At 47.1% G+C, this 13,458-nt stretch overlaps 1 protein-coding gene across 1 annotated transcript in view; it reads right to left on the bottom strand.

The window, feature by feature from the left end:
- The window catches only part of CACNA2D3 (calcium voltage-gated channel auxiliary subunit alpha2delta 3), an 863,383-nt gene that overhangs the window by 96,205 nt on the left and 753,720 nt on the right, over positions 1-13,458 (bottom strand). The gene's annotated exons all lie outside the window — the stretch shown is intronic.

Here is a 13,458-nt window from a genome sequence, read left to right as displayed (position 1 = left end):
TGCTCAATAGCCACATGGGGCTAGTGCTCCCGTAGTGGATCATGTGGCTCGACGACATTTCCATCATCACAGAGTTCTACTGGACAGTGATCACTGACAGCAGGAGCATCAGAGAGGAACTGGGTATTAGCACTCTTTAAGGATCAACGGTAAAGTTCTCCACAGAGCTGTCCACGCTACCCACTCCCTGGAGGTGCAAGAAACGAGGATGACTTAGGTATGGAGGATTTAGACCATTTAGAACTGCCCGTGTGAGAAGACCTGGATTTACAAGGGGAAGTTGGTAATTAGTTTGAGAGAAACCCAAAGAAATCAATGCAATATGCTCAATGTGGCTACCACCCCCAAGATTTATTTATTTTGCTTTATAAAATTTGAGAATACAAATTACATTTCCAGTGCTATTATATTCAAATGCATTCAAGATGAAATCATGCATGCATCTCATATCAGGTTAATAGACATGCATTCAAGTGTAATCCGAGACCCGCCAAAGAACAATGTTACATGTAAAATTAGAAATAAAATAACTTTTTCATATTGTATTCATTTAGAAATAATTTTCTGTGGGCTTGGCCTCAACTTGCAACATACCCCTAGGAGCACAAATCCGGTTTGTAAAATAGTGCTCACCATGCCTGGCACGCAAGCTCACACAGACACCCCTACTTCCATTTGCCCACTCTCCCAGCCATACCGTATATTCAGATACACATTGAGAGCTCATCCAGGAGACAGAAGAACAATCCAGCCGCCAGCAACCAATTATAACCAGGAAAAGTTTTACTGAAAGAACTGGATGTGAACCCTGTTTCTAAGACTGCTGTGTGCAAAGGATGTATTACTTCACCTCTCTGTCCCTGAAAAGACAGTCATACCAGCTTTAGCTTCTGCACAGAACTTTTGCGGGATGGGGGTAAATGGTACAAAATAAAATGGTGTGTATTCGAACACTCTAAAGGCTTGATAGTGTTGTCAGCATTCCTGCTATGATCTGTTCCCAGAGTTTTTACCCGTTATTCTTGAATTTCACCACTACATACAACTTTTCGTGCCAATATATTGAGACTGAACAAAAAAAATCCACCCAGGATAAATCCATCCTGTTCACTGCTAGAAATGTCTATGAGCAAGCTTTTAGAGTGGATTCCCGCCCCCCCCCCCCCGCCCCCAATATTAAGGAAAGCTGTGCTCTATCGTTCAAGCCCTTCACGCACCCCTTCTGGAACTATGATCACTTATGCACACTCAGGACAAGGCTAGACAGGTCTGCATATAGAATCCAAGAAGTTTATTGTCCCCAGTCTGGCAGCTTCATGTGTTCATCCAACAGGGTACCTAACAAACAAAGCTTCTCAACCGACTGGTCACTGATGGCAGCATGTGACAACTATTTCATCCCAGTGCTCAGGCAGAGAAAGGTTCCAGAGTGACCCTGAGTTAGTGTGGCCCATAAAGAGAAGTCTTTTGTAATAGATCCAATCCATTGATAGGGATATGTAGATAACTGCATCTTTATCAGAGAAAATTGAAACTATAATAAGTTAATAAATAAAATATCTGCTAAGAATACCCCATGTATTTCATTACTTAAGAGTGTGACTTTTATTTTGCTTTTTAAAAAAATTAAAGTTTTTTTTAATGTTTATTTGTTTTTGAAGGGGAGAGAGAGAGAGAGAGAGAGACAGAAAGTGAGTGGGGGAGGGGCAGAGAGAGAGAGAGAGAGAGAGAGAGAGGGAGACACAGAATCCAGAATGGGCTCCAGGCTCTGAGCTGTCAGCAGAGAGCCCAATGTGGGGCTTGAACCCGTGAACTGTGAGATCATGACCTGAGCTGAAGTCAGACGCTTAACGGAGTGAGCCACCTAGGTACTCCTAAAATTTTTTTTAAATGTTTATTTTTGAGACAGAGAGAGCACGAGCAGGGGAGAGGCAGAGAGAGAGAGGAAGAGAGAATATGAAGCAGGTTCTGCACTGTCAGCACAAAGTCTGACACGGGGCTCGAACCCACAAACTGTGAGATCATGACCTGAGTGGAAAAGACACTCAACCGACCGAGCCACCCAGGCGCCCTGAGTGGGACAAGTTTTCTCAAAACCTACATTCTACAAATAAATGCTGGCCATACGTTTGTTATCTCTTCCAGAAAATGAGCTCCTGCTGGTTACACTTCTCAAGCAAGGTAGTGGCTATTTTTACTCGGCTGGCTTAATATCGCCCATCCTGTCCTCAACCCCCTTTGACAGAGCCCCTGATTTTTCGTTCCTTTGTGTACAATGGCAATGATTGCTAGCGGTGACAGTAACAAGGGCTGGCACATTTGGATTCCAACTTGCCTTAATTAACGGTCAACTGTAATAGCTGTTAGCCAGGCCACATTTGTTTAAATGTTTTCTTCTGTTTATTTTCAACATAGTTAATTGCAAGCCGAACTAACAAATGAATCTGCATGTCACTTTTGGGGGAATATTTCACGATCAACGGGGGGTTTGGAATAAGGCCACTGTTCTGGGGTGTTGAGGAAAAGAATTCTAACCTTCCTTACATCAAATACAAGCCCATTCCAGAGGTCTGCTAATGTCCAGGATAAATGACTTACCACATGAATAACAATTTAGAGCCGTAATGTGAATTATGACATAACTCATCTGTTAAATATTTCATGTGAAGATTTTAATGAATTGCATGATGGAATGTTGGACAAAAAAGACAACTGAAATCCTGGGACTAATTTGGGTGAAACTGAGAACAGAGTATCCTCACCATGAGGGGGAAGGAAAGACAGCTGTTTTCATGTCCCCCTGGGTGTCAGACAGCCAAGTCCAAAACCTTTCTTAAAAGATTATAGGGGAGAGAGAGCAATCAGCAACAACCGTTTGAAAAATATTTAGATCAAAGCAATATTTGTTTATTATAATCTTGGTAAAGCCTGAACATTAATCTCCAAGGTATGGTATTATTTCAGAAATTGGGGGGGGGGGACAACATCCTCAGAGCAGTAGACACACCTCATATTTTAGCCTATGCCAACTGAAGAAATACAATGATAAAAGGGGAGGAGGTGTTTTAAATACATCCCCAAACTGAGTACATATTTCACTTCTGAAGTGTTCTGTGTGGTACAGTGCGGGAGGGGGGAGGGGTGGACTGTCTTGTACATGCTTTTAAGTAACAAAGAGCCCCATGATGTACGCCTGTGGTAAGAGAGAGGGAGTGGAAACAAGATTCATTATCACTCGATTGACAACGTGATAGCAAAAGATTTTCTTTGAAGACTCATAGCTGTGGAAGCCTCTTTTAATCTGGAACCATCCCCACCCTGTCTGTGACTGGCTTCTGGGAATGTGTGTAGGAAGGCCTCATCAGTTGCCTGCAGATTTCTTTGGTAATCGCTTTGTTTTCGTCCTGCTGAAGCTTCTCGGGAGCAGTCACCTCAGGGAAAGTGTAATAAGTGACAATTATGAATGTTTCCTCCATTTTGATTCTAATTGCTTGACAGAATCAACGCTGAAAAGAATTAGCGGGGCCGTGGGATGGAATCATAACTTCCTTTCCACTCCTGAGGTAATCTGGAAGCATTTTTCCAGACTCCATCTGAAGAAACCTATATTCCCTCAGCTTTCTGAGGCCACGGGAGCTGGCATCGACTATTTTTTGTCACATTGTTTTATGTTCACAAAACTCTTCAAATAATATTATTTCAATAAAGTTTTGGAGCCAATACATTTCTAGAGTCAATTCCCATCTTTTCAGCCTTTCAGAATAAAACATTTAAGCCTCAGGCTTCATTGTATTTTAATCAGGTTACACAAATCAATGTCCATTAAGAAAATTATAAGCTTCCAAATTATAGCTCCCCAGTTAATAATTTCTTATTAGGTCACCACCTAATAACAGTTACCAAAGAGATTATAACAAAATCAAGGGTCAGATTTCCAAACATTTCAAAACCCATAATAGAATGGTCACATTTATTTGCCAAACACCTCTGAGTTGGATGTTTGTGACTGTATTTAATGCAAAGCAGTGCTAAAATATCCACGTGGGTGGCTCACAGGGCTGGAGGGACACATCCAGCTCCTCTGAGCCTTCGGCTCATGTTCCAAGGCACAGGGAAGGAAGGGGACTTGGGTAAGCACACCCAGCTCATTTGAGCGAGCCTGAGTCCATCCCAGAGCTCCCCACCTCAGATCTTTCCAGGACTGGGTGGGAAGGGCGGTGAATGAGAAACAGCCCTGTGCTGGTATGAAGGGAGCAGCTCAGCTCAGCTGACGCCTTGTGGGAATATAGTCTGGATGCTATAGGCTATTCTGATGCTGAAGGAGAAGCTGAAAATCTAGGTTTTATATGCAGACAATTCACTGAAAAATTCACAACAGTCTCTCATAGGGTCGCCAGATAAAATACTTCTGATTTGCGACATCTGGCAACCCTACACTGAGGGTCACGCGGCGCATCCCAGGCAAAGACCTGGGGTGACCTCTGTTGCAGGCTGAGCCCTGAGAGCACTGAGGTACTTGTGTCCTGCAGCAAAACATCAGGTCTAGGAACCAAGGCCGCCTCCATCAACATGACTTTCGTGACTTTGCTCTTTGTTCCAGAAAATTCTTGCCCAGAAATGTAAGGCCGTAAACAAGTAAAAAATACCTCATGATTTGCTTGAGAAACTTCCCCCAAAGCAATTTATCTGAGCAACAGACCGCTCCTGACCATAGGGAAAGTGCTCATTTATCAAACCAAGACTTGAGAAGTCCACCATCCTTAAAGCAGCCCAATCCCAATCCGATCCCACACTGAGAGACCCGCCAGACCCCAGAACCCTAGAAATACCTTTTGACCTTCCCTTATGGGGGCATATTAAGACCCTGGCAGGGTGGTGTTCTCCTTCACTGCAGGAGGGAACAGCACTGACTTTTCTTGGTCTACAGGATATTCCAGTGGTTTTTTTTTTTGTCTACACAGGCAAACCTGCTTTATTTTTCTTCAAAGGATTTATCAATTCTTGGCAGTAAGTTATATTATGTGCTATTTATTGTGTTTCGTTCCTACCTGATGAGGGGTAAGCCCCTCGAGGGCAGAGGATGTTTATACCTGTATTCCCTGTATCTAGGAAACGTGCCCAGCCCAGGCAGGCCTTGTGAATATGCATCAGTGAATGATTGGACAGTTGGATGCGGTGCTGATGGTGACATCAGCTACTCTCAGACAGTTTACTCTCTCAGGAGACCCACCTTTGCTATTCAGGTGGTTTGCACACTGTCCTGAGGGAAACGGAGAGCCACGGAAAGGTTCTCAGCAAGGGACAGGTGTGAGATGTGAACAGATCTTGCAAATGCCGGCAGGTGAAGGTGGGGACCGCCTGGTTTCTGTGAGGAGGTGAGGGATGATGGACTTTCGTGGAGCCAGGGGCACCGGGGATGGGACAGAGAGGTTTGGTCTTGTTGCTGGCTGCTCCTGACCCAGGGAAGTCTAGAACCCGAGTTTTGCCATCGGCACGTCAATCTCATCTACATCTTGCCAGATACCCTCAACCTGAAGGCTCTGTCATTTTACCTTAGTAAGTGTCAGCATGTTGTGATTTTGCTTGCATGTGAATTATTTCATGAAACATGTTCCCCTGCTCACCAGACATGTCTTGGAATTACACACAGTATATTCCGTGATGGAAATTAGTTTATAAATCGAATCATAGGAATTATATCACATAATAACCGTAGGGCCACCTGGATGGCTCAGTGGGTTAAGTGTCCCACTCACTCCCGATTTCAGCTCAGGTCACGATCTTATAGGTCATGAGTTCGAACCCTGAGTCGGGCTCTGCACTGATAGTGCGGAGCCTGTTTGGGATTCTTTCTCTCTCCCTCCACCTCCCTGCCCTTCCCCTGTTCATGCTCTCTCTTTCTAAGTAAATAAACTTTAAAAAAATAATACCAGTAACTGAAGCTTTAGATACTGCACAGCCAATCCTCACGGCACTGTACAAGGTGAACAGTACTCCCAGCCACACTTTACATGTAAGAAGACGGAGAATCAGAGAGGTAAGTTACAGGCCTAAGCATCCCTGTCAGGAAGTGATCGTCAACTTTGTTTTCGCCTCACGGAGCAAAGCCAAAGAGGTTTCCACAACTGTGAGTTCTAGCACCTTCTCTCTGTGTGTTTTTGTGGGTGTTTGTTTATTTGTTTTTCAGACAAAATGCAGACTGGAGGTTTCAAGAGAAGTCACCCATCATTCTCTATTTAAACAATCCGGAATATTTGCACAATTATCAGAATGTTCACATTGTTTCTGTCTTTTCCAGATATTGATGACCGATTTGTATAGGTGATTGGCCCATTACCTTAAAAGCCTCTGAGAACACACTGCCTTCTCTGCAGGTACAGTTAGGGGAAGTATTCAGTAAAGAGGCAGGACCCAAAGATGAGTAGAAATTTATGAGGACCCAGGGACCGGGTGAAGAGGGAGTGTGGAGGGAGCATTTTGGACCACCTGCAAAATCCCAGCTGGGGATGAGTTTATGGCGTCCGAGAGCTGCAAGAGACCACCTGCAAGGCCAATGCAGGTGAAGAAGCTGAACGCCCCTGGTCTTTCTAACAGGGGCAATGACCAGGACTCGATGATGTTCAAACAAAAACTGGTAATTATCCTGGGGATATTTCATCATAAGCAGACTTGCACACTTCATGACGCCCTCAGAATTGTGCATCAACAAGACCATCATTCTCCATCTGTACCCAGTGTCTCCAGTTCATCTGACATAAAAAGGACAATAATGGAAATAGTCAAAGGAAAACCATGTACTTACTGAGTGAGCTCCTGCAGCAAGGCAGCCTGGGAAACAAGGCCAGCATGCCAGTAGGCCTCCTTCCCTCCAGCCATCTAGGTACCAATTCCAAAGTCAAACACCTGGGTAGCAGATGTGTCTGGCTGTATCAGACCTGGCCCAAGGCAGATATGCTTCCAGAACAGCTGTACACAAGGTGATTATGAGCAGGGAGGGAGAAGAGAACGAGAAGGCAGACGGCATTCTGGAGTAATGAAGCACTATTTTTCTTCAACCACTTGGAATCTCAGGATCTTAGAATATTTGGAAATCAGCCTCGGAGTGAAGGATACCAGTTTTGTACTGTAAGTTAATCAGGTGGATGTTGAGGATGGAAAGGCCATCTTCTGTCATAAGGTGATTGCTCCCAAACATGTGGCTGGCTACACCTGAGTCTCTCATCTGGGTTCCTGGACAGGTTTTCAGAATAGGGTGCACTGGTCAGATCCCTGTACGTGTCAAAGGGGGGCTGTAGGGAGTGGGGGTGGGGGGCAGGCACCTCCTTTTCTGCTTTGGTAGGAAAATGCAAATCCTTCTCAGCAAGACCCACACCCCAGAGCCCTCTCTGTAGAGCCCTCTGTGTAGACGGGGGTCTCAGTGGTGAGCCGGATCCCTTGACACAGACCTTATCCTTTCCACGAAGGTTCCATGGTGCCTGCTACGCTTTTAGTAAAAACTGAGTGAATGAATAAATGAATGAATGAACAAGCAAATGCACTGTGTTCCAGGCACTAGGCAGTTAATCATTTGCCTTTCATGCTTTCTTTGAGGGATAACAGTTTGAAACACAGTTGTTACCAACATTCTTCCCAGTTTCCTGGCACCCCCTGGCTCTTCTCATTCCCTCAGCTAAAGCATTCCATGCTTAGGGCCTCAGGGAAGGGAGGGCACAGAGAAACTCAGAGAACAAAGGAGTAAATTCTGGATTTTGAGTCTCAAAAATGGAGGCCTCGGGGAATCTCAGGGTGGGAGGGGTGGCTTGGGAATTGCCTGGGCTGGTGCCTCTCCCTTCCACCCTGCCTCCAGCCCCCCAAACAGACCTCTCAGGAAAGATGACCTGAACAGAAAAGGGAAGAGAATCCAAGGTGCCCGCGGCCTGAAGGAAAGACTCACGCTATGATGTCCCGCAGGTGTCTGCCTTCCCCTCCTCTACCCTAGTTCTGAAGCCAAGGGGACTCCTGGAGCACAGACAAGTACTCCCCAGCACACACTCCTCTCTCGAGGAGGCCTGGGAAGAGGCAGGGCACTGGAGCTTGGCCTCTTGTAGCCTTGCTGCTGCTGGGAATGGGAGGGCCTCACGGAGGCCACAGACGGCGAAGCCCAAGGCTCCCCACAGGGCCCAGGGAGCTGCCTGACTCCGGGATGACCCTCGCGTGGAATGAGGCGGCCGCCGTGGCACTGACCTGTGCACAGGCCGATGACAGAGAACCGGAATGAAATGGCCGCGTGATTCATGATTAAGCCTCCCCCAGCCTTCAATCTCAGATGAGCCCTGGGGGAAAGTGGAGAGAGAAGCTGGAGCCACTGGAATCTCTCCCATGAGGGTAATTGAGGCTTCTGTCCAGATAAAGCTGCACTGATGGCTCACCTGAAATACACGGGCTAGAATTCACAGTCCTTTCTTGTTCATGACTCAAAAGCACAAGCAATGTAACAAAAGCTGGGGACCTCAGAAAGCGGGGGACCTCAGGAGTGCGATCTGATGCAGGTCTGAGGCCTCTCCCCATACCTGCTCAGGGCTGGGCTCCGTGCCCCCTCTCACAGGGCCCCTCACCTGTAATGGTGGCCTGGGCAGGTGTGCGAGCCACCCCGAACTTCCCAGCCGCTTCCCCCACGGGCAAGGGGAGCAACGGACATAGCAGCTTCCTGCTTACCTCCTCCCCTGCTCCATGGATACTGGACCTTTCAACGTGGACCCCAGTCTTTAACTGAAGGGATTATGGATGTTCCTTCTATAAGAAGTGGCTTTGGGGGAACAGGGTCCTCTGAGGGCCCCACGGTAATGGCCAGTACCTCTTCTCTCTCCACAGTGTGGGCCATGTGCCCACTGTGTGCTGGGGGCTCAGCGCTGCCCCAGGGCCCCGGTCCCCTCCTGTGTAGATTAGCGCTGGGGTAGCTCATGAGTCCCACCTCTGCAGGGGAGAAGCCTCAGCAATGTGATTAGGCCCATCATTCTGGTAGTTCCAACTGATTTCTTAGTTGCCATCTGTGTCTGTTTCCTTATACTCATATCTGGGTTGGAAAATGTCAGATGAACTTGGGTCTGGGTCCTGCCTGGTGGGGTGCTCCCTCCTCCAGTCTGCACAATGGGACAGCAGTCGTACACCCTTCACAGGATTGTTGTAAGACTTACATGTGCTCATGCATGTCATGAGCCTAGCACAATGCCAGGCACATAGTGACTACTCAGTAAGTGTCATGTAACTACATGACATACAGTAAGAGCTGTGGAGATTCAATATGCGTGATATTTAATATAGTAAATATCCTGCATTATTGCCCTGGAGCTCAGCCTCCCCATAGGTCTTCTAGGACTGACACACTGCTGTCACTTGACAATACGTCGAGGAGTTCTGGCCGCTCTAGCAGAGGCCCCCGTTCATCCCGTTTGCTGGCCCAGACTCCTTGCAGGTCCCATGTTACGTACAGGGACACAGAGCTTCAACTCCCCATGTGATGTTTTATCTTTACGGCTAAAAGTAAGTTAAGTGGACCTGGTATAATCACAACTACCTAGAACATTTTCAACTCTGCTGAGAGCTTCTAACATCTGAAGATTTGATAAAATCCTCCCAGGCAGATACTGTCCTTGTCACCTTCTGTTTTATAGCTGAGGGCACAGAGGTTTCTGAGTAGCCAAAGGGAATGATTCATAATAGACAGTTCCACTTTGGAAGCTGGGAGGGACTCCGTGGGGGAACTTGGATTTGAACCCCCATCTTCCTGACTTCAAGGTAGAAGACAAATCCCTAAAATGAATGAACCGGAGAGAATTGCCTGAAATGACTTGAAACCCCACTAGCATTATCCGCCTTAACTTTTCCAGCAATTTCTTAAGGGACGGGCTGTTCTGTCCATTTTAAAGATAAGATGCAGGCAGTTAAGTGACTTAACCAGGGCTACACAACTGCTAGGACTGGGTGGACCCAGGATTCAAGCCCACACACCTGACCTGAAGCCTTCAGCCTTTCCCCTTAGTTCTCAATTGGGCTGCACCCACCCCTCCCTGCCCCGAGGGGTCTGTTTCTGAGGTTTGTAGTTTGTCGATAACCGGAAGGCCCACAATTCACGGGACAGGCCTCCACCCCCCACCCCAGTGCTTGCAAGTGCTGTACTGTGATTGATGCGCTTGGAAAGCATAATCCATATCTGGGCCTTGAACTGGATTCCGCTTTACATCTAAATACGAAGACTGTCTTCCCTGTGGAATTTTCTAGAAATGTAACTACAGTTCTGTGAAACAGAGAGATGAGTGCATTTTGTTTTGCCTACGACTTTACTATTTCAGAGACCACCCCCCCCTCCCCATCACCAGTGAGGCAGGGTTTGGGGCTGAGATGTCCCTACAGCAGCCCTTGCATTTACCTACAAAGATCCCATGCAAGCTCTTGACTACTTCGTTCTGTCTCTTCCTGTAATTATGCCCAAACATTTACATACTAAAGTATATACTATCATATTATAAACTACGGTTCTTTCATTTCTTGATACTAGTGTTGGAGCGTGCTTTAATTTTTGTTTGTTTCATTCGGCAGCATGTGGGGAAACAGGTTCTATTTTCTATGCATCTCATTTTGGGATAGTAAAAGGGATATTACAGATTATTAGTAAAAGGGGGCCTTGGATGGATGGGATAGATTTGAGAGCTGTCCTGGCTTCAGTTTCCCTTCTACCACTGGGTCTGGTGATGATTCCCCCTTCCTCCCCCTCACCCCAGGCCCCCGCGACCATTCTGTCTGTGGCTCCCCTCCCCTCATCTTGCCTTGAAAGCACAGACTTGGCTGGGCTAAACCTCACATGTCGCCAGAGCTTCCTCTATTGTTTCCCTTCTCTTTATTTTGGCCTCCATCAAGGTGCAAGATACTGGTATCTGAGGCTCAGTTCAGATGGATTTCCCACCTCTGAGGCGAGCCTTGAAGGAATAGCTCCTTCCGTGCTTAGAGAATCGAGGTCCTAGACAAGGGAAAGCTTCTCTGGGGGCTGCTTTGCCAGACTCTGGAGCTGGGCAGGTCAGCTCTGCTGCTGGTTCATCCTCTGTATCAAGCAGCACTGTCTGTGAATTCCAGGCAGGCCGTGCAAAGGAAAGGAGCCCTGCACACTGCTTTTTCGTGTACAAGGCATCTTAATTATAATTATTGTCAGCACTTATGTCACTGCCTTAGGAGACGAAGAGGGAAGGAGGGAATACTCGGCAATTTCACGGCATACACCAGTACCCTAGAACGAGGAGGGGGTTGCAGAGTGAATGAGCAAGGAATCGAGCCCCCAGTAGATGAAAAGGGGCCTTTGTAGTGGCTACAACTGTACATTAAAATAAATCTCTCCTAGCACTAAAATAACATCTACATTCATTTGGGCCAGTGCCACATTCAGCATTTAAGAAATTTGACAAAACATTGCTTCAGCATGTCGGAGTCTGCCAGCTCACAACAAAACAAGAAAGCTACCTTGGCTGCATGGAAATGCTTCTCCCGGTTCCCTACTTTCACTTATGACTCCCATTTTCCGGCTGCACTTAAAAGAGAAAGACTGTGCTTTTTTCAGGTGCCAACCACTTCACGTGGCCCTGAAATGGGCAGCAAATTGCTGCGGGAGGTGGTAAACTTCAAGAGGAATCTTTCTCTTTTCCCCTGAAGGAAACTACCAGAGACTCTGCATGCCTGATAAAGCCTTTAATAGCTAGAGAAGCATTATTTGGGGTGGCCCTCAGGTAGACTAGACGTGAATAATGCCTCGTAAAAATAATTACCTCTACCCAGAGCAGAGTGCACCAGATGAGCTTGGCGGAGGCCCCGTTTCCAAGAGAATTGCAGGCAGAAGGGATCTTCCATTGAGGATCCAACAGGGTGTCTTTGTCTGGGGCACAGACCACAGTCACTTCTGTGGAGTACGTCCCTTCAAAACCAGTTCTGCCTTTTTCTGACTGAGACCCTAACAGTGCTGGGAGATTTCTCAGGCTGCCTGTCGGTGCTTTACAGCACAATTAGGCCTGAAATAAGTAACTGATCCACTTGTTGGGACTGTTGCTAATGGACCCTGCTCCCAGTGTGGTCCATCTGGTTGTGGATTATGGGTAGATTTGTACAAGTTTAGAGCTGGAATGGCAGAGTGAACCATTGAACCAAACCTACTCATTACACAAATGAGTAACTAGAGGTCCAAAGAAGTTAGCAACTTGCCTGAGATGATTCAGAGATGGCCCAGACTGATCCCGACTCCAGCTGGGCTGGAATAACAGCTGTTGCTTTTGTCAGCTGAGCATCCACGTCCCCTCTGATGGCTGGCAGAACCCTCCCCTCCCCCCACACCCACACCAGCTTCTTTAGGGAGCTGTCCTGCCTCCAGTGTCAGTCCATGGGATTTGTGTAGGGTTTGCCCCCTAGTGCACGAGCACAGGAACGCATCCTCCCCTCCTCTTCCATAGTCAGGTGGGCCCCGATCCAAGCTTTGCCAATGACAGCCAGCTCCCCAGGACTTTGAAAGGACACTTTCAGAAAAAGAAGGCTTCTTTCCATTGAGTTTGCCAAGCGGGGCAAATGAGAGTGTTAGGGGCACCATGTGAGGAGGGTCTGCTTGAGAACAGGGCTGACACAAAGACAAGGGAAACGAGAGACTGAGAACACTGGTGAGTTCAACTGAGCCCTAGATCCAACTGCACCTGAAGCCAGATATAGCTCTAGACATTTTAGTTACGAGCCCATGAATTTCCACCTATCCCAACCAACCAAATAATTAACTTCCTTTAACTAACTGATTTTGCTTAAGCCGCCTTGAGTTTTGTTTCTTGTTTTGCTTGCCATGGATGGCATCCTGACGAATGCAGCTGTACTCCAGGTTGGTGGCTCCTTCTGATAGGAGGTGGGCAACCAATCTTTAGGTACAGAGATCTATCCCATGAGCACTTCCACACAGACTGTCAACTACCACAGCTGACAGCAGCACTGGTGTGGAGAGCAAACCTGTATCATCCTGTTGTCCTTCCTGATTTCATGTCAGGCATCACTAATGAATCCTGCTAACTCCTTCCTAAGGATGCTCACAATACACCCCACGCAGCTCCCCGGGCAACCATGGCCACCATTCAGCGCAGCCAGGTCGGCATGACCACAATGGTGCTCATGACAGATTCCTTGCGGGAGACGTGGTACCTTTTCCCAGACCGGGTGGACACACGTGGGCCCTTTAACGGCTCTTAGTAACCACACTGTGGGCGATGAAGAAGGCGAACACATGTGTCTCCGTGAAGGGCCTCATTGCCAATTTGGGGGGAGTATTTTCATTTCTTCCCATTGACAATTTATCAAGAATCTTGCAGTTTTTCCTGAGGCAGGGTGGGACAATGAGACACTGAGTCGCCTGAAATGGCCCTTCACCTCACACCGTTCTGAAACTTTACCAGGTAAAAAGTTTCCCTGTCT

The sequence above is a fragment of the Lynx canadensis genome, chromosome A2 (genome assembly GCF_007474595.2).
Source record: "Lynx canadensis isolate LIC74 chromosome A2, mLynCan4.pri.v2, whole genome shotgun sequence".
NCBI classification, from domain to species: domain Eukaryota; kingdom Metazoa; phylum Chordata; class Mammalia; order Carnivora; family Felidae; genus Lynx; species Lynx canadensis.
The sequence above is the reverse complement of the archived record's forward strand: the minus strand, read 5'-3'. Positions and strand labels throughout refer to the sequence as shown.